The sequence below is a fragment of the Habropoda laboriosa genome, unplaced genomic scaffold, assembly GCF_001263275.1.
Source record: "Habropoda laboriosa isolate 0110345459 unplaced genomic scaffold, ASM126327v1 scaffold143, whole genome shotgun sequence".
In the NCBI taxonomy this organism is placed as follows: domain Eukaryota; kingdom Metazoa; phylum Arthropoda; class Insecta; order Hymenoptera; family Apidae; genus Habropoda; species Habropoda laboriosa.
Window position 1 is genome coordinate 1771079 of NW_017100404.1, and position 22175 is coordinate 1793253.

At 36.3% G+C, this 22175-nt stretch overlaps 1 protein-coding gene across 1 annotated transcript in view; it reads left to right on the forward strand.

The window, feature by feature from the left end:
- The window catches only part of LOC108575325 (cyclic nucleotide-gated cation channel alpha-3-like), a 134711-nt gene that overhangs the window by 19766 nt on the left and 92770 nt on the right, over positions 1–22175 (forward strand). The gene's annotated exons all lie outside the window — the stretch shown is intronic.

The window sequence follows — 22175 nt, forward strand, 5'->3', positions numbered from 1 at the left end:
GCGGACACTTCGTAGCTTACCATACACGGATTCACATCGCAACCATAGACACAACTGTACCCTTGGTGCATTCACACAAAATATATTTCGTATCACTCAATAATCAAATACAGTCCACTTTCCACACCTTCGACTGGGACTTCAACGAGTGAAGTTCCTCCGCGTCGTTTAATCGTCGCCAACAAACCGTCGACGCTGCGACGCACATACACTTGTCATTCACAAATTCTACTATTCGTTATTCTTGCTACTCAGAAATACTATTCTCTTTATTAGTTACCCTTAGTATTCACAAACACTACTTCACTATTCATTATCCTTGCTACTCAGAAATACTGTTCTATTATTAATTATTCTTGTTATTCACAAATACTGTTCTACTATTAATTATCCTCGCTATTCACAAAGGACTACTATTCATTGCCCTTTGTTACTCACAAATGCCATTCTACCATTCTTTACCCTTGTTACTGACAGATACTATTCTACTATTCACCGCTCGTTATCTGAAATCTACACACGTTACAGAATTCAAAGGACAAAACGGGACAAAGCAACGAGAAATCGAGGGTTCCCTCGTAGATGTTAATTGATCACCGAACTCGTTCGATCACAGATAGGTAGTACAGGAGAGAAGAACGGACGTTCGTTCATGCGATTATAGAAAGTTTCAAGCTCGCGTTAATCACGCGTACACGATCGTGTATCCCTATTCGAGGCGCGACCGAGCGTTTAACGTTTCATAGAAAGCGGTTAATCGCAGTCTCCCCGCTCCTTTATGCTATTTTCCTACCTTTTAGATTCCAGTTCCTGTTCCCCCGCTACCCATACAAAGAAAGACGTCTTTGATCCAACCGACCAGGTCATAAACTCGGTATTTTCGAAAGGTCGGCTAAAACATGTGTATAACGGTCCTTGTAGTTAAGAGTCGACCTGGAGGAATTTACGATTACATTACCGTGAATAAATGGCCAGCCAATGAGAAACACCATCGGACGTGTCAAGGGATTAAGCTCATTCATTAATCTTCGGTAAGAGTTTAATCGATGCCGCGACCCATCGAACTTTCGAGAAACCCCCTCCCATACTTAGACAGTGCCCTCACCCCCGCTCTGAGAAGGGCAGGAAAATTAACTACCTAATGGTGATTTTTCAAGAGTTTCTTCTTTAGGTCGATTTCAAATTTTTTCGCAACAAAAGTTGAATTTATACAAATAGTCGCCGTGTCAAGTATTTCTATTTATTTCTATTTATCTTCACAAATAGTTGTCTTGTCAGATATTCCAATTTTTTCCCCTACTATTTATGGCAAATTGTCATCGAGTTAAGTATTTCTATTTTATCTCACTGCGATTTATTATTATTCTGTTTCATGATTTTAGTACCCAATTTAATTTCTATACTTTTTTAATTGTACGTATCATATACGTTTGTTTTCTAATACACAGAGAAATTACGAAATCCAATTATTAGACACAGTGACAACATGATAACGAGAGAAGTATTTTTAATGTTCCATTAAATATTGTTTATTCATTGAAATCGATGATAATTTGAAATTCAACGATTCATGAATTATGCAAACTTTAATTATTGAAATTTCTCCGTACGGTAAATTATTTTGTCGAATATTTTACATATCGAAAAAAATTAAAAAATGGGAAATTTAGCGTTGTATCAACTTTTATCGCGAAGTTTCACAAGAGATCGTATTTTATGGGGAAAAAAGTTCTGAACGCCTTAGCTGAAATAAATGAGAACTTTCGGACCGAAATTCGTTAAGTTGCAGAGAATGCAGATGACTCCAGTGTGACGGATGTTAGGGTTATTAATGCGAAATAGCAAGAGCGGCGTTGAGTGTGAATTTTCATAGATTTTAAATCGAACGATAGGAGACCACGATTAATCAGCTCTCCAGATGTTACGTTAGTAAATCTTTCCAATGAAAAAAAAATCTAATAGTTCTACAACCTCATTTTATAAAAGTATAATAGTTACGTTTACTTTGAACTTAGTTTGTTTCAATTTTTTTTCTGAAAAATCTAAAATACTAAACAATTTTTTTAAATAAAATCGTTTGAAAATGGACACTTAATCTGCTGTGTAATATTGTCGAAGCTTATTTCTCCAGATTTGACTAAAATACAGAGCAAAAAAGAGAGTATATTGTCAGACTTTTGGGAAAAAAACTGATTTCAACGAAAGTTTTATTTTCATCGTGGAATTCTCTCCCTTTAAATCATGCAAATTTGTGATACACGAACTATTCATGCATCCATAAACAACCGAAACAGGTCCTCTACTTGTGTACACCGACTCATAATAATATGTATAATGAGACGATAAATAAGTAAAATGTAGGAAGAATTATGCGCGGAAAGGAAGGAAATTGTGTGCACAGTGAAACGTTGGTTGTGTTGTAATACATTGTTGTAACGACACAAGCGATCGAAATATTATAAAACGTAAACCTACTTTTTTTTTTATATATATATGTACGGTACTGGACCCTTCGTTTCGCTTTATTATTCGAATATACATAGAGCAGCGTGTATCGAAAGATGTGAGCATAATTTCGGGGCAGAATTGGGCACATAAAAATAATGAAAAAAGTTGATAGAAACCATTTGTCCTATTTCAGTTTATTTACACGAATTTTGTTCACTCTTGCATTGCAATAATTCTCGTTACGAATTTAATTATAAATTAAAATTAGATATCGAAGGTTCATTATTTTTCAAGTTAAATAAAAATATTCTCGTTTATATTTGAACCTAATGTGTAATATTTTTCGATTTTTATAATAATGCTTCGAAAAGTTTTAATCGCAATGAAAATATATCGCACAAAATTTGAATGAAACTTGAATTGAACTTTTTAAAATGAATCTGAACTGGTGGAATTGTAACTAGAGAGTTATTCATCCTTTAGGTAACAGGATAACGACGAAAATTATAATTGACGAGAAATAGGTAATTAACAATTCTTGTAATTAAGCAAGAACAGCTCTATCTACCCATAAAACTTCCGTAATTCTTCAAGGTCCAGAATATCAATCATTTTTCCCTTTTTTCTTCTTAATCGATATAGATACCATTTTCTTACATTTTTTTCTGCATTCTGATACTCTATATTATCCACAAATGTGGTTATGTAACACGTGATAATAAGTTCAATAGGAATATATTTTATAACAATAATTTCATAATAACTATAAACACACGTAAAAAGGAATAATGATAATCTGATCAAAGGTCTCTTATTATATCTCGCAATAAATTCTCACGCACTCTCTGATATCAATAACTGTTCTTCTGTATGATCCGCTCGTTTTCCAAATCTCGAGACGATTCGACAAACACACTACATTCACGCCATCACTCACAACATATTATTAAACCAATTCCACAGAATGAACGGTAGAATCCACGTAAACGTGCACTGGATGCTACTAGTAGTAAAATATAGTATGTACATATAAATACCTGTACGTATATTGGAACAAGACTTCGTAGCTTACCATACACGGATTCACATCGTAACCATAGACACAACTGTACCCTTGGTGCATTCACACAAAATATATTTCTTGTCTTGTCAGATATTCCAATTTTTTCCCCTACTATTTATGGCAAATTGTCATCGAGTTAAGTATTTCTATTTTATCTCACTGCGATTTATTATTATTCTGTTTCATGATTTTAGTACCCAATTTAATTTCTATACTTTTTTAATTGTACGTATCATATACGTTTGTTTTCTAATACACAGAGAAATTACGAAATCCAATTATTAGACACAGTGACAACATGATAACGAGAGAAGTATTTTTAATGTTCCATTAAATATTGTTTATTCATTGAAATCGATGATAATTTGAAATTCAACGATTCATGAATTATGCAAACTTTAATTATTGAAATTTCTCCGTACGGTAAATTATTTTGTCGAATATTTTACATATCGAAAAAAATTAAAAAATGGGAAATTTAGCGTTGTATCAACTTTTATCGCGAAGTTTCACAAGAGATCGTATTTTATGGGGAAAAAAGTTCTGAACGCCTTAGCTGAAATAAATGAGAACTTTCGGACCGAAATTCGTTAAGTTGCAGAGAATGCAGATGACTCCAGTGTGACGGATGTTAGGGTTATTAATGCGAAATAGCAAGAGCGGCGTTGAGTGTGAATTTTCATAGATTTTAAATCGAACGATAGGAGACCACGATTAATCAGCTCTCCAGATGTTACGTTAGTAAATCTTTCCAATGAAAAAAAAATCTAATAGTTCTACAACCTCATTTTATAAAAGTATAATAGTTACGTTTACTTTGAACTTAGTTTGTTTCAATTTTTTTTCTGAAAAATCTAAAATACTAAACAATTTTTTTAAATAAAATCGTTTGAAAATGGACACTTAATCTGCTGTGTAATATTGTCGAAGCTTATTTCTCCAGATTTGACTAAAATACAGAGCAAAAAAGAGAGTATATTGTCAGACTTTTGGGAAAAAAACTGATTTCAACGAAAGTTTTATTTTCATCGTGGAATTCTCTCCCTTTAAATCATGCAAATTTGTGATACACGAACTATTCATGCATCCATAAACAACCGAAACAGGTCCTCTACTTGTGTACACCGACTCATAATAATATGTATAATGAGACGATAAATAAGTAAAATGTAGGAAGAATTATGCGCGGAAAGGAAGGAAATTGTGTGCACAGTGAAACGTTGGTTGTGTTGTAATACATTGTTGTAACGACACAAGCGATCGAAATATTATAAAACGTAAACCTACTTTTTTTTTTATATATATATGTACGGTACTGGACCCTTCGTTTCGCTTTATTATTCGAATATACATAGAGCAGCGTGTATCGAAAGATGTGAGCATAATTTCGGGGCAGAATTGGGCACATAAAAATAATGAAAAAAGTTGATAGAAACCATTTGTCCTATTTCAGTTTATTTACACGAATTTTGTTCACTCTTGCATTGCAATAATTCTCGTTACGAATTTAATTATAAATTAAAATTAGATATCGAAGGTTCATTATTTTTCAAGTTAAATAAAAATATTCTCGTTTATATTTGAACCTAATGTGTAATATTTTTCGATTTTTATAATAATGCTTCGAAAAGTTTTAATCGCAATGAAAATATATCGCACAAAATTTGAATGAAACTTGAATTGAACTTTTTAAAATGAATCTGAACTGGTGGAATTGTAACTAGAGAGTTATTCATCCTTTAGGTAACAGGATAACGACGAAAATTATAATTGACGAGAAATAGGTAATTAACAATTCTTGTAATTAAGCAAGAACAGCTCTATCTACCCATAAAACTTCCGTAATTCTTCAAGGTCCAGAATATCAATCATTTTTCCCTTTTTTCTTCTTAATCGATATAGATACCATTTTCTTACATTTTTTTCTGCATTCTGATACTCTATATTATCCACAAATGTGGTTATGTAACACGTGATAATAAGTTCAATAGGAATATATTTTATAACAATAATTTCATAATAACTATAAACACACGTAAAAAGGAATAATGATAATCTGATCAAAGGTCTCTTATTATATCTCGCAATAAATTCTCACGCCTTAGACAGTGCCCTCACCCCCGCTCTGAGAAGGGCAGGAAAAGGGGGTTACTTAAGTTTTTAAGTAGGACTTCGTAGGGGACGACGCGGACACTTCGTAGCTTACCATACACGGATTCACATCAACCATATACACAACTGTACCCTTGGTGCAGTCACACAAAAATACATTTCGTATCACTCAATAATCAAATACAGTCCACTTTCCACACCTTCGACTGGGACTTCAACGAGTGAAGTTCCTCCGCGTCGTTTAATCGTCGCCAACAAACCGTCGACGCTGCGACGCACATACACTTGTCATTCACAAATTCTACTATTCGTTATTCTTGCTACTCAGAAATACTATTCTCTTTATTAGTTACCCTTAGTATTCACAAACACTACTTCACTATTCATTATCCTTGCTACTCAGAAATACTGTTCTATTATTAATTATTCTTGTTATTCACAAATACTGTTCTACTATTAATTATCCTCGCTATTCACAAAGGACTACTATTCATTGCCCTTTGTTACTCACAAATGCCATTCTACCATTCTTTACCCTTGTTACTGACAGATACTATTCTACTATTCACCGCTCGTTATCTGAAATCTACACACGTTACAGAATTCAAAGGACAAAACGGGACAAAGCAACGAGAAATCGAGGGTTCCCTCGTAGATGTTAATTGATCACCGAACTCGTTCGATCACAGATAGGTAGTACAGGAGAGAAGAACGGACGTTCGTTCATGCGATTATAGAAAGTTTCAAGCTCGCGTTAATCACGCGTACACGATCGTGCATCCCTATTCGAGGCGCGACCGAGCGTTTAACGTTTCATAGAAAGCGGTTAATCGCAGTCTCCCCGCTCCTTTATGCTATTTTCCTACCTTTTAGATTCCAGTTCCTGTTCCCCCGCTACCCATACAAAGAAAGACGTCTTTGATCCACGATTACATTACCGTGAATAAATGGCCAGCCAATGAGAAACACCATCGGACGTGTCAAGGGATTAAGCTCATTCATTAATCTTCGGTAAGAGTTTAATCGATGCCGCGAGACCATACTTCTTCCTTCGATGCCATCCTCAGTTTTATTACGCAGCGATACTGCTGTCCTTCTTCTCCGAAGTCCCTCTAAGTGGGCAGAATCTGACAAATATGTGTATCGTAGTTCTCGGTGAATGAGGATTTTCAAAAAATGACACTCATCTCAGAGACGAGTCTGAATTTTCTGCTGTACACTGTATACACCACTGGCCAAAAGTTTGGAATCACCGAGCATTGCAATTTACACAAAAATTTGCAGAAAATAGTCGGCGACTTTGAGAATTTCTTATCATCCGAATCAATTGATATGAGATAAATTGATAAAAGTAGAATTGAGATGAACTTCAAATCTATAAAAAATTAGCAGCAGATTTAATATCGATGAAAAGTGGGAGGTGATTCGAAACTTTTGGCCGGTAGTGTATAGTGTGCAGAATATGAAAAAATATGTATCATAGTTCTCGGAGAACCTATATATTTAAAATGATGATTTTTAAAAATCACATCACCATTACTCCTGAACTCTGAGTTTGAATGTTTATTTCACTATCAGAGCCTAGTGGAGAGTTTTTCAATTGACGATATGTAAAAAAAATTCCAAGGGTTTTATGTAACATTGTAAATCCATTATTTTCATAAAATATTGTTAGAAATCTTACAAACAGATATATACATCACGAAATAAAATAGTTATATTAGATTTATTTTTATAAAATAGCGTTGTATGATTTAAATTACATTTCTTCGTCAAAATTAGTATAAAAATATTCATATTTGCTACACTAAGAGATTTTAAACTGAATTTTTTTTTAGGATCTTTATAATTTTTTAACGATCGTTTAGGTTCGTTTCACGTTGAATAAGTGTCCTACTATTTACGAACGGGAGTGTTAAACGCGTATTCACATAAACCTGAAATTCGAAGTCAATATCTTTTCTTTATATTTTTACACGAGGTGAACTGGTGGGTACAACCAGAAAAAGGGTGAATCTACACGAAAAAATACGTAGAAAATGTAGGATAACATTTTGTCGTACCAAACTTCATGCTTCTCTAAACTACGTATGTTTGTTGCTGTACTAGCGTTACTCGATGGACAACGAATACATTAATCCTTCAAAAATTCTCACTTTTTCAAAATGAAAAAAATTCAGATTAAATTAAAAATTGTTAAAATTTAAAAATTCAAAATTTAATTGTACATTGAACGTTCCCTTGTCGAGCTTTTAAATTAAATTACACGCAAAAGTGTCTGAAACCACTGTGACATCAAACCGCTAATCTTATCAGTATCAAACCAACAAATTCCATTTCCATTTCCAAATTTCATTAAGTTAAAACACCGTCTAATTGTTTAGTCGAAACACCGCATCTCCTCGGTGTTTAATTTCGAAATCGTGATTGTGCGCAATTATTTAGAATGAGATTAGGGAGGATTTAAAAGAGCCGCTTACAGTGCTCTTACACGTTAGCTGTGGAAAAGGTTCTCGCGCCGGTTCAGGCAAAATTTCATAAAAAGCAGTGGAAACGAGGTTGCGATGAAGCGGAGGTAAATCCAGCTTTAACGCTCTTTCGAAAACAATTTCCGACAGAGCCTATCTGTTCTGTTCTTAAAACGCCACCGTTACATATTTTCTATCGAGGCATTCTTCGTTCGCGGAAACCCTTCCGCCTCTTCTCGAGCAACGTTAATGCAGGCTTCACACGGCGTCACTTCGTTAGTATTAAATCAAATTGACACGCAGCAGGTGTCTATTTGACAACGAAAGCTTTGAGCAATTTCCCTAAGTGAAGCTTACGTATAGAGGCGTTGCCTGAAATATCTTCACGTCGGATCGTCGTAATTCCCAACGATCGTGTATTTTTCAACGAGATAGCGATTAATCGACGTAACACGAGTTTCACCGTTTCATTTTTCGTACGAAACTATCGAACCGTTTATTGATCGAATTGGCATGCGTACGAGTACTGTCACTGGCAGCTCTCCATTCGAAACCAGTTGTCCGATATTGATTTGGTAGATGACAAACGTAATCGAATTATGCGTTGCAATAATTAGTCGAGCTTCGCGATTCAAATAGCACGGGGAAATTTCGGGCGTAAGCGCGAAAGGTTTATTGTGAAACGGAAATTAAGCGTCAGAAACGGAGATAGAATTGTTTTTAAGACGATTTGGGAAAAGAAAAGTTTATTTTATTGACACCGGACGTGAGAAATACGTGAAAGTAATACTATTTGGGTGTTGAGAAATCTCTGGAAGTTATGTGTCAGCACAACTTAAATAAACGTAACACACGATAGGCTATTAACCAAAATGTATTATTTTATAAATGTAAGCGGCTGCTAAGGTACTCCGGTGTCCGTCTCGCTCGACGGCTATTTCAAGAGTGTCCTCTCCGCGTCGTATCCTGCGTTGCTCCGAAAAACCATTGGAGCCCCCTCGTTCGACTTTCCAGGGAAAGGGCTTATGGTACCCTCAGGTACCCTCAGGTACTCGCGCGCTTTCTCTTTCTGGGTGACAAAGTCCAGGCCACCACTTCGCCGCCAAACTCTCGCATTTCTTACATATGTTACAAAAGAAGGGTGTATCTATAAAATCTTTATTTCTAGGGAAACACAGAAACTATTTTAATTTTGTGCAATTAAGACGTGCTTAGTCGTCCTATTATATTTACGGCGTTTTCCAGGCACGGGTCTGGAAATTATTCGGTCCTTCGCAACAGTTGTAAATTTGGAAGGCCATCGAGCACTTTAACGTTCATTTCGAAGTTCGATGCTTTTCTTCTCGTGGCTCTCGTCCACATCTGTTTCTTATATTTAACTTCTCGGGTTTTTGGTCTCCACCATTCAGATCGCAAAGCGAAATTATAAGACCGTTTAAACTACAACGTATTAGACGCTCTATAACTATTCCAAAAATACGAAAGACGTAGATTTAGATCGAAACGATTCGAGATTTAGCCAGGATAGATCTTCTCAAATTCGACTAATCCTCCGCTGAAATATATCTTCGGTATTCATCGTTTGCACTCGAGAGGCGACTGAGAAGCGACGTTATATTTACCATTAGAGGCAACTCTAAGGATATTTTCCAAGACAGCAGGTGAATTGTTCGCTACATGTTCAGAGATCTCAGCAGTGAAATAGTTCGAAAGAACCAACTTCTAATGTAAATATTAGTTTCAAAAAATTACATTAATTTTTGCTACTTCCTTGTAGAAAAAAGGGCCTTCGAGTGCAAAGGGTTAAATTCGTGGCATGATCGTTTAAACGATCGAAAGAACGACGATAACACAAATCTGATATTCTCGGTGGCAAGATTCCCCGAACGTTTTTCCCCTCAATTCTTTCGACGGCATTAGGTTGATTTTATCAAGCACAGACCCTCGAACAATTTCCAGAGAAGCTCTTTTGTCAAGCGGCTCGCAACGTCTCGCGGAAAGTGCAACTGGATTACACAACTTTCCCGTCTTCTTCGCCAGGTATTCTTCGATCTGTACAGGTTTCTCGTGATGCCGCCGTGGATCAAGCGGAAAGTCTTTAGTTTCCGAGTGCTTAATCCACAATGCTCGTCTCTCGATTGATCAGACCAGCCCGGCCAAACGAGATTTCGCCCGATATCCTTGCAAATCTCCGCGAATCGACGGCTGTATAGCGTCGAGCAGTGAAACGACGTGACTCTGATAGCGCGACGAGGAGCGAAGTGTTTCTCGACGAAAGAATGAACGAAGAGTCGAGGGAAAAAGGGTTGAGAGTGTAGTTTTTGAGTAGAATTCGGTTTCTGTGTTTGGAAGTGGGAGAAGGGATGGAGGTTCCAAGTTATTGGCATTTAAATAATAAGGGAAAAGTGTTTTTCGACGAAAGAATGAGCGAAGAGTCGAGGGAAAAATGGAGGAGAGTCTGTTTTTTGAATTTTGAAATGGATGAAGAGAGGGAAGTTCCAAGGTATTGGCGTTTAAATAATAAATTAATTAATATTGGTAAAAACATTGTGTTGAGTTTTCTTTGGTACTGTATATTTCCTAAGGAATGAAAAACCAAGATTTAGGTATAATTTGTCGTTGAAATTTAACACGTACTTACCTCGCAAGGTTTGACAGGATGATAATTCCGAATTTATGAGTCCTCCTACGAAGGGAACTTCGTGCAACATCCTGCAAGCAGGTCGTTCAACATTTTCTAGGCATTGTACACCGAGGAAGACACTTTAACTTTATATTGGAGCTTTCACGCTCTCATCCTTTCAATGGCTCCTTTCAAGGAGAATTTGGAACACAAAGAAAATTAGTTACTTAATCTAAAGTCAGTTCGAAAGTTGAGTTAAAAGAAGAAGGGTCTTAAACTAACGATCAGGCTAGCTAAAAGTATTTAAGCTTAAAAAGTAGAAGAAGCAATCACTGAAGCTTTACCGACAATGGGTATCTACCGTAAGAAACAATCAGACTTCCTCGTGTATCGTAAAAGCAATCAGGTTACCTATCCACCTGATTAACATTCAACTTTTTCTACTGAAAAAACCTTCTGTTTTATTTTTATTATTTAAATAGATTGACCTACTTCACTTCAGGTTCGAGTCATTATAACGAAATCTTTTTTCAGATACAGTGCTTTCCGTGAGAATTTCTGTAACGAAAATATAGGAATTAATTAAAAATTTCATTACGTTCCGACTTGCGTCAATTAACGAAATTATAAATAGGGAATTTCAGTGATATGAAAATCGAGTTGCTTCAGTCTTGTAAAATAAACCAACGAAAGTTTCAGTCTTCGAATGCTGAATAATTCTAACATGAATTCTCTTGAGTGGGAAGTGTTACAACTGTACAGTATAAACGAGATCAATATTTCTTATCAAACTACGTGACTCTGTATACATAGGTACGTTAAATATTTACGGTTAGTCTACCTCCCTATACAGACATAGTACTCGCTAAATGAAAATCAAATACGATTTGTAACTTGGAATTTTGTGCAAGTTTAACAATATATTTCTGTGAATATTTTAGCTCGAGAGAAACTTAAAAGTGGAGTACTTTATTGTAGAAGTTTGGAGAGATGGAAGCAGAACTTGAACAAAATCGTGAAAAACGATGGACAATATTAATTTTTTCTTGAATGTAACTGAAAGAATTTGTAAAAAAAGTGTTAGTTTTAACTTTATATATCCTGGAACTGTTCTCACATCAAAGGACCACTTAGAAAACTGAAATTCCTAAAGGACAAAAACCTGTGTTTGATAAATAGAACAACTACTGTCACAACCAAACGACAACCACCTTCTCCACGCATCCAGACAATTTGGACCATAATGGCGAAAAAACCATGTTTTGCACGAGTGCAGAAAATTAGAACCACAGAGCTGAAAAAATGACATAAACTCAGAAACTGTTCTCACATCACAGGACCATTTAAAAAACAATGAAATTCTTAAAAGACACAAACCTGTATTTGATAAATAGAACAACTACTGTCACAACCAAACGACAACCACCTTCTCCACGCATCCAGACAATTTGGACCATAATGGCGAAAACAGGACCACTCAGAAAATACAATTGAACTTCTAAAAGACAGAAACCTAACGACAGTAAAATATTGAATTCAGACAGAACTTCATTGCAAATGACCTAGTAATCAAAGCAACATAGAAACCTCGTCAAATTAAGACGAAAAAGAGAGAAGAATATTTACTAGTTCAAGCATAGGAGGTAAATCTTAGCTTAAGCGACAACAATCTGCCTCGTTCATCGAAAGCGTAAGCCAGACGAAGCTCACGAAATGCTGGCTATTAATTCAGGCTTTCGTGGCAGGTGAACACGGCTCTTAACCGAATGACAAGCTCTGTCATCAGGACACCGTCCTGTTCTCCCAGCTAAGGCAAATTAGACCCGAAATCCTTATAAAACGTTCCCGTGTAGTTCTGTAGCTGTTCGGGAACGCAATTTACATATCCACTTAGCGGCTTTTATTACTCGAACCGTTCCCATTTTCCATGAACTGGACCTGCACACGTCTACGCTCGTAAACGAAACGGGCATCCGGATAAACTGCAGATCTTGACCCGGTTCTATCTACTCTCTGTTGGAAAAATGTAGACGAGAATGAATTGCTTATTCGGTTAGATTAGAAAAAAAAAAACAAAAAATAAAAATTAAATTGACACGCAGCAGGTGTCTATTTGACAACGAAAGCTTTGAGCAATTTCCCTAAGTGAAGCTTACGTATAGAGGCGTTGCCTGAAATATCTTCACGTCGGATCGTCGTAATTCCCAACGATCGTGTATTTTTCAACGAGATAGCGATTAATCGACGTAACACGAGTTTCACCGTTTCATTTTTCGTACGAAACTATCGAACCGTTTATTGATCGAATTGGCATGCGTACGAGTACTGTCACTGGCAGCTCTCCATTCGAAACCAGTTGTCCGATATTGATTTGGTAGATGACAAACGTAATCGAATTATGCGTTGCAATAATTAGTCGAGCTTCGCGATTCAAATAGCACGGGGAAATTTCGGGCGTAAGCGCGAAAGGTTTATTGTGAAACGGAAATTAAGCGTCAGAAACGGAGATAGAATTGTTTTTAAGACGATTTGGGAAAAGAAAAGTTTATTTTATTGACACCGGACGTGAGAAATACGTGAAAGTAATACTATTTGGGTGTTGAGAAATCTCTGGAAGTTATGTGTCAGCACAACTTAAATAAACGTAACACACGATAGGCTATTAACCAAAATGTATTATTTTATAAATGTAAGCGGCTGCTAAGGTACTCCGGTGTCCGTCTCGCTCGACGGCTATTTCAAGAGTGTCCTCTCCGCGTCGTATCCTGCGTTGCTCCGAAAAACCATTGGAGCCCCCTCGTTCGACTTTCCAGGGAAAGGGCTTATGGTACCCTCAGGTACCCTCAGGTACTCGCGCGCTTTCTCTTTCTGGGTGACAAAGTCCAGGCCACCACTTCGCCGCCAAACTCTCGCATTTCTTACATATGTTACAAAAGAAGGGTGTATCTATAAAATCTTTATTTCTAGGGAAACACAGAAACTATTTTAATTTTGTGCAATTAAGACGTGCTTAGTCGTCCTATTATATTTACGGCGTTTTCCAGGCACGGGTCTGGAAATTATTCGGTCCTTCGCAACAGTTGTAAATTTGGAAGGCCATCGAGCACTTTAACGTTCATTTCGAAGTTCGATGCTTTTCTTCTCGTGGCTCTCGTCCACATCTGTTTCTTATATTTAACTTCTCGGGTTTTTGGTCTCCACCATTCAGATCGCAAAGCGAAATTATAAGACCGTTTAAACTACAACGTATTAGACGCTCTATAACTATTCCAAAAATACGAAAGACGTAGATTTAGATCGAAACGATTCGAGATTTAGCCAGGATAGATCTTCTCAAATTCGACTAATCCTCCGCTGAAATATATCTTCGGTATTCATCGTTTGCACTCGAGAGGCGACTGAGAAGCGACGTTATATTTACCATTAGAGGCAACTCTAAGGATATTTTCCAAGACAGCAGGTGAATTGTTCGCTACATGTTCAGAGATCTCAGCAGTGAAATAGTTCGAAAGAACCAACTTCTAATGTAAATATTAGTTTCAAAAAATTACATTAATTTTTGCTACTTCCTTGTAGAAAAAAGGGCCTTCGAGTGCAAAGGGTTAAATTCGTGGCATGATCGTTTAAACGATCGAAAGAACGACGATAATACAAATCTGATATTCTCGGTGGCAAGATTCCCCGAACGTTTTTCCCCTCAATTCTTTCGACGGCATTAGGTTGATTTTATCAAGCACAGACCCTCGAACAATTTCCAGAGAAGCTCTTTTGTCAAGCGGCTCGCAACGTCTCGCGGAAAGTGCAACTGGATTACACAACTTTCCCGTCTTCTTCGCCAGGTATTCTTCGATCTGTACAGGTTTCTCGTGATGCCGCCGTGGATCAAGCGGAAAGTCTTTAGTTTCCGAGTGCTTAATCCACAATGCTCGTCTCTCGATTGATCAGACCAGCCCGGCCAAACGAGATTTCGCCCGATATCCTTGCAAATCTCCGCGAATCGACGGCTGTATAGCGTCGAGCAGTGAAACGACGTGACTCTGATAGCGCGACGAGGAGCGAAGTGTTTCTCGACGAAAGAATGAACGAAGAGTCGAGGGAAAAAGGGTTGAGAGTGTAGTTTTTGAGTAGAATTCGGTTTCTGTGTTTGGAAGTGGGAGAAGGGATGGAGGTTCCAAGTTATTGGCATTTAAATAATAAGGGAAAAGTGTTTTTCGACGAAAGAATGAGCGAAGAGTCGAGGGAAAAATGGAGGAGAGTCTGTTTTTTGAATTTTGAAATGGATGAAGAGAGGGAAGTTCCAAGGTATTGACGTTTAAATAATAAATTAATTAATATTGGTAAAAACATTGTGTTGAGTTTTCTTTGGTACTGTATATTTCCTAAGGAATGAAAAACCAAGATTTAGGTATAATTTGTCGTTGAAATTTAACACGTACTTACCTCGCAAGGTTTGACAGGATGATAATTCCGAATTTATGAGTCCTCCTACGAAGGGAACTTCGTGCAACATCCTGCAAGCAGGTCGTTCAACATTTTCTAGGCATTGTACACCGAAGAAGACACTTTAACTTTATATTGGAGCTTTCACGCTCTCATCCTTTCAATGGCTCCTTTCAAGGAGAATTTGGAACACAAAGAAAATTAGTTACTTAATCTAAAGTCAGTTCGAAAGTTGAGTTAAAAGAAGAAGGGTCTTAAACTAACGATCAGGCTAGCTAAAAGTATTTAAGCTTAAAAAGTAGAAGAAGCAATCACTGAAGCTTTACCGACAATGGGTATCTACCGTAAGAAACAATCAGACTTCCTCGTGTATCGTAAAAGCAATCAGGTTACCTATCCACCTGATTAACATTCAACTTTTTCTACTGAAAAAACCTTCTGTTTTATTTTTATTATTTAAATAGATTGACCTACTTCACTTCAGGTTCGAGTCATTATAACGAAATCTTTTTTCAGATACAGTGCTTTCCGTGAGAATTTCTGTAACGAAAATATAGGAATTAATTAAAAATTTCATTACGTTCCGACTTGCGTCAATTAACGAAATTATAAATAGGGAATTTCAGTGATATGAAAATCGAGTTGCTTCAGTCTTGTAAAATAAACCAACGAAAGTTTCAGTCTTCGAATGCTGAATAATTCTAACATGAATTCTCTTGAGTGGGAAGTGTTACAACTGTACAGTACAAACGAGATCAATATTTCTTATCAAACTACGTGACTCTGTATACATAGGTACGTTAAATATTTACGGTTAGTCTACCTCCCTATACAGACATAGTACTCGCTAAATGAAAATCAAATACGATTTGTAACTTGGAATTTTGTGCAAGTTTAACAATATATTTCTGTGAATATTTTAGCTCGAGAGAAACTTAAAAGTGGAGTACTTTATTGTAGAAGTTTGGAGAGATGGAAGCAGAACTTGAACAAAATCGTGAAAAACGATGGACAATATTAATTTTTTCTTCAATGTAACTGAAAGAATTTGTAAAAAAAGTGTTAGTTTTAACTTTATATATCCTGGAACTGTTCTCACATCAAAGGACCACTTAGAAAACTGAAATTCCTAAAGGACAAAAACCTGTGTTTGATAAATAGAACAACTACTGTCACAACCAAACGACAACCACCTTCTCCACGCATCCAGACAATTTGGACCATAATGGCGAAAACAGGACCACTCAGAAAATACAATTGAACTTCTAAAAGACAGAAACCTAACGACAGTAAAATATTGAATTCAGACAGAACTTCATTGCAAATGACCTAGTAATCAAAGCAACATAGAAACCTCGTCAAATTAAGACGAAAAAGAGAGAAGAATATTTACTAGTTCAAGCATAGGAGGTAAATCTTAGCTTAAGCGACAACAATCTGCCTCGTTCATCGAAAGCGTAAGCCAGACGAAGCTCACGAAATGCTGGCTATTAATTCAGGCTTTCGTGGCAGGTGAACACGGCTCTTAACCGAATGACAAGCTCTGTCATCAGGACACCGTCCTGTTCTCCCAGCTAAGGCAAATTAGACCCGAAATCCTTATAAAACGTTCCCGTGTAGTTCTGTAGCTGTTCGGGAACGCAATTTACATATCCACTTAGCGGCTTTTATTACTCGAACCGTTCCCATTTTCCATGAACTGGACCTGCACACGTCTACGCTCGTAAACGAAACGGGCATCCGGATAAACTGCAGATCTTGACCCGGTTCTATCTACTCTCTGTTGGAAAAATGTAGACGAGAATGAATTGCTTATTCGGTTAGATTAGAAAAAAAAAAAAAAAAGATAAACTGCAGATCTTGACCCGGTTCTATCTACTCTCTGTTGGAAAAATGTAGACGAGAATGAATTGCTTATTCGGTTAGATTAGAAAAAAAAAAACAAAAACTAAAAATTCTAGGTCCAGGAGCTGAAACTTCGATTATCGAATATTGTTAAAGAGACAAACTTTAAAGTTCACTCGTGAGCAATAAGTGCTTTGAAAGAGGAAATTTTGAAGTAATCGTCGTTCTAAAAACTTTGCCAATTGAGCGTTGTTCGTGTAGAATCACCTGAGAGAAATAAAACAGAAAGATTTTGTTCACTTTGTCGAAAACTTGAAATCAGTCAACTAAGAGTACACGTGTGTGTGTGTATACAGGGTGGGCCACGTAAAACAGACCATCTAAGTATCTTCTCCAGCTATGGTGGCACGAGAAAATTTTTATACGTAATTTTTAAACGGTTTCAAAGAACGAATAAGATGGAAGAAATGGCAAAAATTGAAGGAGAGTTGCAAATTTGATTAAAAATTTTAGAGTTCGATGTTATTATCATGCAGGTTTAAATACATGTCAAAGATATATACATTCATGCAAAAAAAAAAAAAATATAGGTGATCTTGAAAATGAAATGATAATAAAATAAAAGTTTTCTTCCTTTGAAGCCATTTAAACTTTGAGAAGATAATTAAATGGCCTGTTTTACATGGCCCACGCTGTATATCAAACAGCTATTTCCACTCTCTGTTCGTAAACATCTCTAACGTGATTTATTTCACATCAGCGAGAAGTTTATTAATAACATAACCCAGCAGATAAGCGTGAGAATCAACGTACGTCAGGTTATTTTCGCTGCTCTCTAGGTCAGAATAAAATAAGACCAGGCGCATTGATTTTCACGCTTATTCGGAGGTGGCTTTAATACTCTCAAATATCTCCACGTCATTTTTAACTCAAGCACGATTCATTTTTCAATTATAATTCTTTATTGGCAACCGATAAGTTACCGACGTGTTGGAACAAAATTTCCGGAAAATCAAAACTAAAATACAATTGAAACAAGGAAAATAAATTGAAGTAAAATTCACGAAGAATTACCGCAGATCAAGCTTTCCTGTTGCTTTTAATAGTAATTGAAGTCTGATTGCTTGTCGTTGTTTTATACGAAATTTAATTGCTTCTTGGCGAGCTGACTCCTGTCCAATTTTCTTTAATTCCTCTTCACTAACTGACTTGTTCAGACTCCAATTACCTTACTGACTCTTCCAAATTTTCCTCCCAGGGAGCCTTTGGCCGAAGTCCAACAAGAAAACTAGGACGGTTTACTCGATACGCAACGCCTACAAAATACCCATCGTCCTTCTTCCAAGACGTTGTTACTCGGTAGAGAAAACACTCGAGATTTTCTCTAACAAGGAAAGTTTGAAAAATTTGAAACTCTGCAGAAATATAGTTCAAATCTCCCTAATTACCAAATCGTTTTTTATTTCGACAATGAAACTGTCTTAGGGGTGAAAACACTGTGTCAGAAAAATTCCGAGTTTTCATATTTAACTTTGCAATATTTGTCGTTTGCAAAAATCGTTTAGAAATGGATTAACGAACTATCAGAAATTGAAACATTCGGTGTAATTTTGTAACAATAATGGTAACATTTTTAACGTATATTTTCAATTAGTTGGGTCATGTGTACACGGTAATACGCGAGTTTACGAGCAATATAGGTATTTGCAAAGGAAATTACGCAATGAGAGGAAGCTCCTAAATTAGGCGGTTACGGCTTGATTACCACGGATATCGTAAAATTCTAATACTGTTTGCGCTGACCACGTCTGGAGGTGGAGATAACACCCGGAAATTACACTCGTGGGTTCGTTTTCCGTGATACGTCCCGCAGGAATAATTTTCCTCCACCTATTACCTCTATCCGTGCAATCTGCGTGAGGCACACGAAACCCAAGAATTCGCAACTTCTGCTTACGTCTGAATAATATGCACATATTTTTGCGCATAATTGTTGCATTCTTATTCGCCGGGAGGCGAAGAAATAAGGCGGCTAAAATGGAAAGTACGGTTCTACGTTAATTCTCGAAATGTAGTAATTCAACTTTTGTTAATTATTTATCTGAATTTGTGACGAATGTTTCATTATTCGTGAGAATTCACCGAATTTTCTTATTTCTCGATAAAGTTTCGAAATGAATTTTGTCGAGTATAAATTTTATTTTTACAATGTAACTTCAGAAAAATTTCCTGTAAAACTGTAACCTCGAAAAGTGAGCCTTTTTAATCATTACTTGGTGATTACTCGTTAAAATAAATTAGAATTGTTAGAATAAAATACTTCCAGCAGAAAAGGTTATAATTGACCATATTTATTTATTTTTTTTCATCAAATTCTATGCTTATTTTATTATTTCAAAAAACCAGATGTATCTGTTTGGTTCGTTTTGTCTCATTATAAGGAAAGATTGTTTCGCTTCGTAATTAAATGGGCGAACAACGATATTCAAGCAGGTCTATACGCTGTGTGTGCATTGGCACGATTGTATTGAGAGCAGTATTATCGAGGTATAACAGTCATTCATGTTGTTCAAATAACATCAATGTACTCGGTATTCATACGACACAATTGTTCAAATTACATGTGTATACAGAATAGCGCGAACACCTGCCATAGAATTTCTCATATATGCCCTATAGTATTGCTAATTAACACAGAAAAAAGTTGTCATTTATTACACACATTCGTTTCCATTCATCGTGCAAAGTAGAGCTGAAATTTTTCTAAATTTTCACTCTCCAGCTTTATATTGTGTAAAATACAATTTACACTCGACAAAATTTACTTAAAAATTTTTAAATAATGAAAAATTCACTACAAACTGAGATGAATAAATAAAAGAAAAACAACAGTATATTTCTCTTTTCAAAAATATACCATCGTACAGAAAGAATCAGCATTTAAAAAAATCAACTGTTAAATTTATTTCTATTTTTTCTAACAATTTCCCCTCGAGAATTCGATTTTCCATTCCGCTGTAATAGAAAATATAATAAAGAAATAAATTCATAGGGAACGTCTCAAGTGTCGATCAAACATCGTCAGACATAGCCGTCATAATCCACGTTTTACGATATCATTTCCCGAATTTTTATATCGGAAGCTTATCATCGCCCGCCTACAGCACCTTGACAAAATTGCAAAAACGCTAAACTCGCGTAGAATATTACACTTTCTCTTCTCGCGCGAGACACCCGTAAAACTTGATTATTAGCCGAATCCCGTTTGATGAGTTCAATGAAACGATCCGAGAAACCTTGGCCATATTTCACGAAACACGACGACGGTGCCTGGAAGGGTGACGTAAACCACAACTGCTTATCGAAGGGATAGAGGTTCCAAAACAGGGTCGTTGTGGCCGGATATCTCAAGCCACACTCCGTGATACCGTAAAATTTGCACTATATGGATATTTTCTCATCGTATGTCGCAGATTCTCCGTAGCCGTGTATCGATGTACCATTCAAATTCAATTGTACTTTTCCCATATTGTTGATTTAGATATTGATAGAAGACGTACGTGGACAAATTCTCGGTTTTATTAATCTGGTTACTGTGTTGGATTTTCTATAGATGTAGTATGCTTTTTTTTCTTTTTTAGGTCATTTGTTTGTCTTCGAGCAGGAGAATTATTTTTGGATATTGTTGTTATGTGGTTATTTTATATTTATTTTTTATAACGATGGTGTGTTATGATTTTACAGTGGAATAAAGTAGAATTTAACCCCTTTTTGACCAGTGAATACTCGAATAATAATTGATCTTAATTTACTATGCATTACAGGCGTGATGATCGAATAAGAAATTGTTTAAAAATGTAATTCGGTCATAAAAGGGTTAAAATTCAGGGTTAAAAAGGGGTTAAAATAACAAACAGCAGTACTCTATTTTTGCTGCAAATTAATGCAACACAAATATTGCTTGGAAATTCCAAAAAGAATTTAATCTCAATTCATCTGAATTACCTTTTTTCAAAAATATGAAATTGCATCCTTTTAAGGGAGTAGGTTACCTTTGATAGCCCGAAAACAGACCTTTCTTCAAACGCATAATGTGAAGTGATAAATAAAGATAGAGTGAATTTTCTTGGTTATTTTTAATCGTTCTTCTATGAGGTTTAAAACAAAAGAAGGAAAGTCTAAATATTTGCAAGTACATAAAAGTTTTCAGTCAAAACGTGAAGGCATGAACGCGGTGTACCGTTTGATGGTGAACATTGTTCCGGATAGGTGGCCGATAAGCCGGTTAAAATTATAGATAATATTATAAACTATGGTTTGTTATTAACATCTTAATATAAAAAAATTTGTAGATTTTGCACTTTGAATTTCGAACTTTTTGTCATTGGTCGAAAGACTGTGCTGCGTCCGGTCGCATGTGCACGCTCTCACATTTTTGGCTGGCATTTTGTTAATTTTCGCAACTTCAGAGTCTGGTTGGGCTTAAAATACGACGAAGTCTCGGTTCGGCGGATTATAGTAATAAGCCACTTAATCACATTTGGCCGCCAGACCAAGGTGCCGACATTTGGAAGACCGCAATACATTATATTCTCCGCAAGTGTCAGACCACAAGGAAGCTAAACCTGACACTTGTAGAGTCAGGGACTACGTTTTCGAGCCTCGCGCCCGCCTTTGTAGTTTGCCGAACGTAGACAAGGACAGCGAATAAAAGATAAGGATGAAACGTGAGTCGAGGCAACCAACTTTTAATTAATAAATACCAACTTTTTTAATTTTACGTTTTTTTATCCCGAAATTTTTCTTAACATATTGATGAGATTTTTCCGATGAAAATGACATCAAACACGACATAATGTGAACAATATTTACTTATTAACACGTTCACTGTCACACATTACATAGAGTCGGCCTACCGTTTGACTGCCAGTTGGAGAATTGGCCTGCCGTTTGACTGACACTTGTAGAATCGGCCCTACATTTGACTGACACTTGTAGAATCGGCCCTACATTTGACTGACACTTGTAGAATCGGCCCTACATTTGACTGACACTTGTAGAATCGGCCCTACATTTGACTGACATTTGTAGAATCGGCCCTACATTTGACTGACATTTGTAGAATCGGCCCTACATTTGACTGACACTTGTAGAATCGGCCCTACATTTTTTTTTT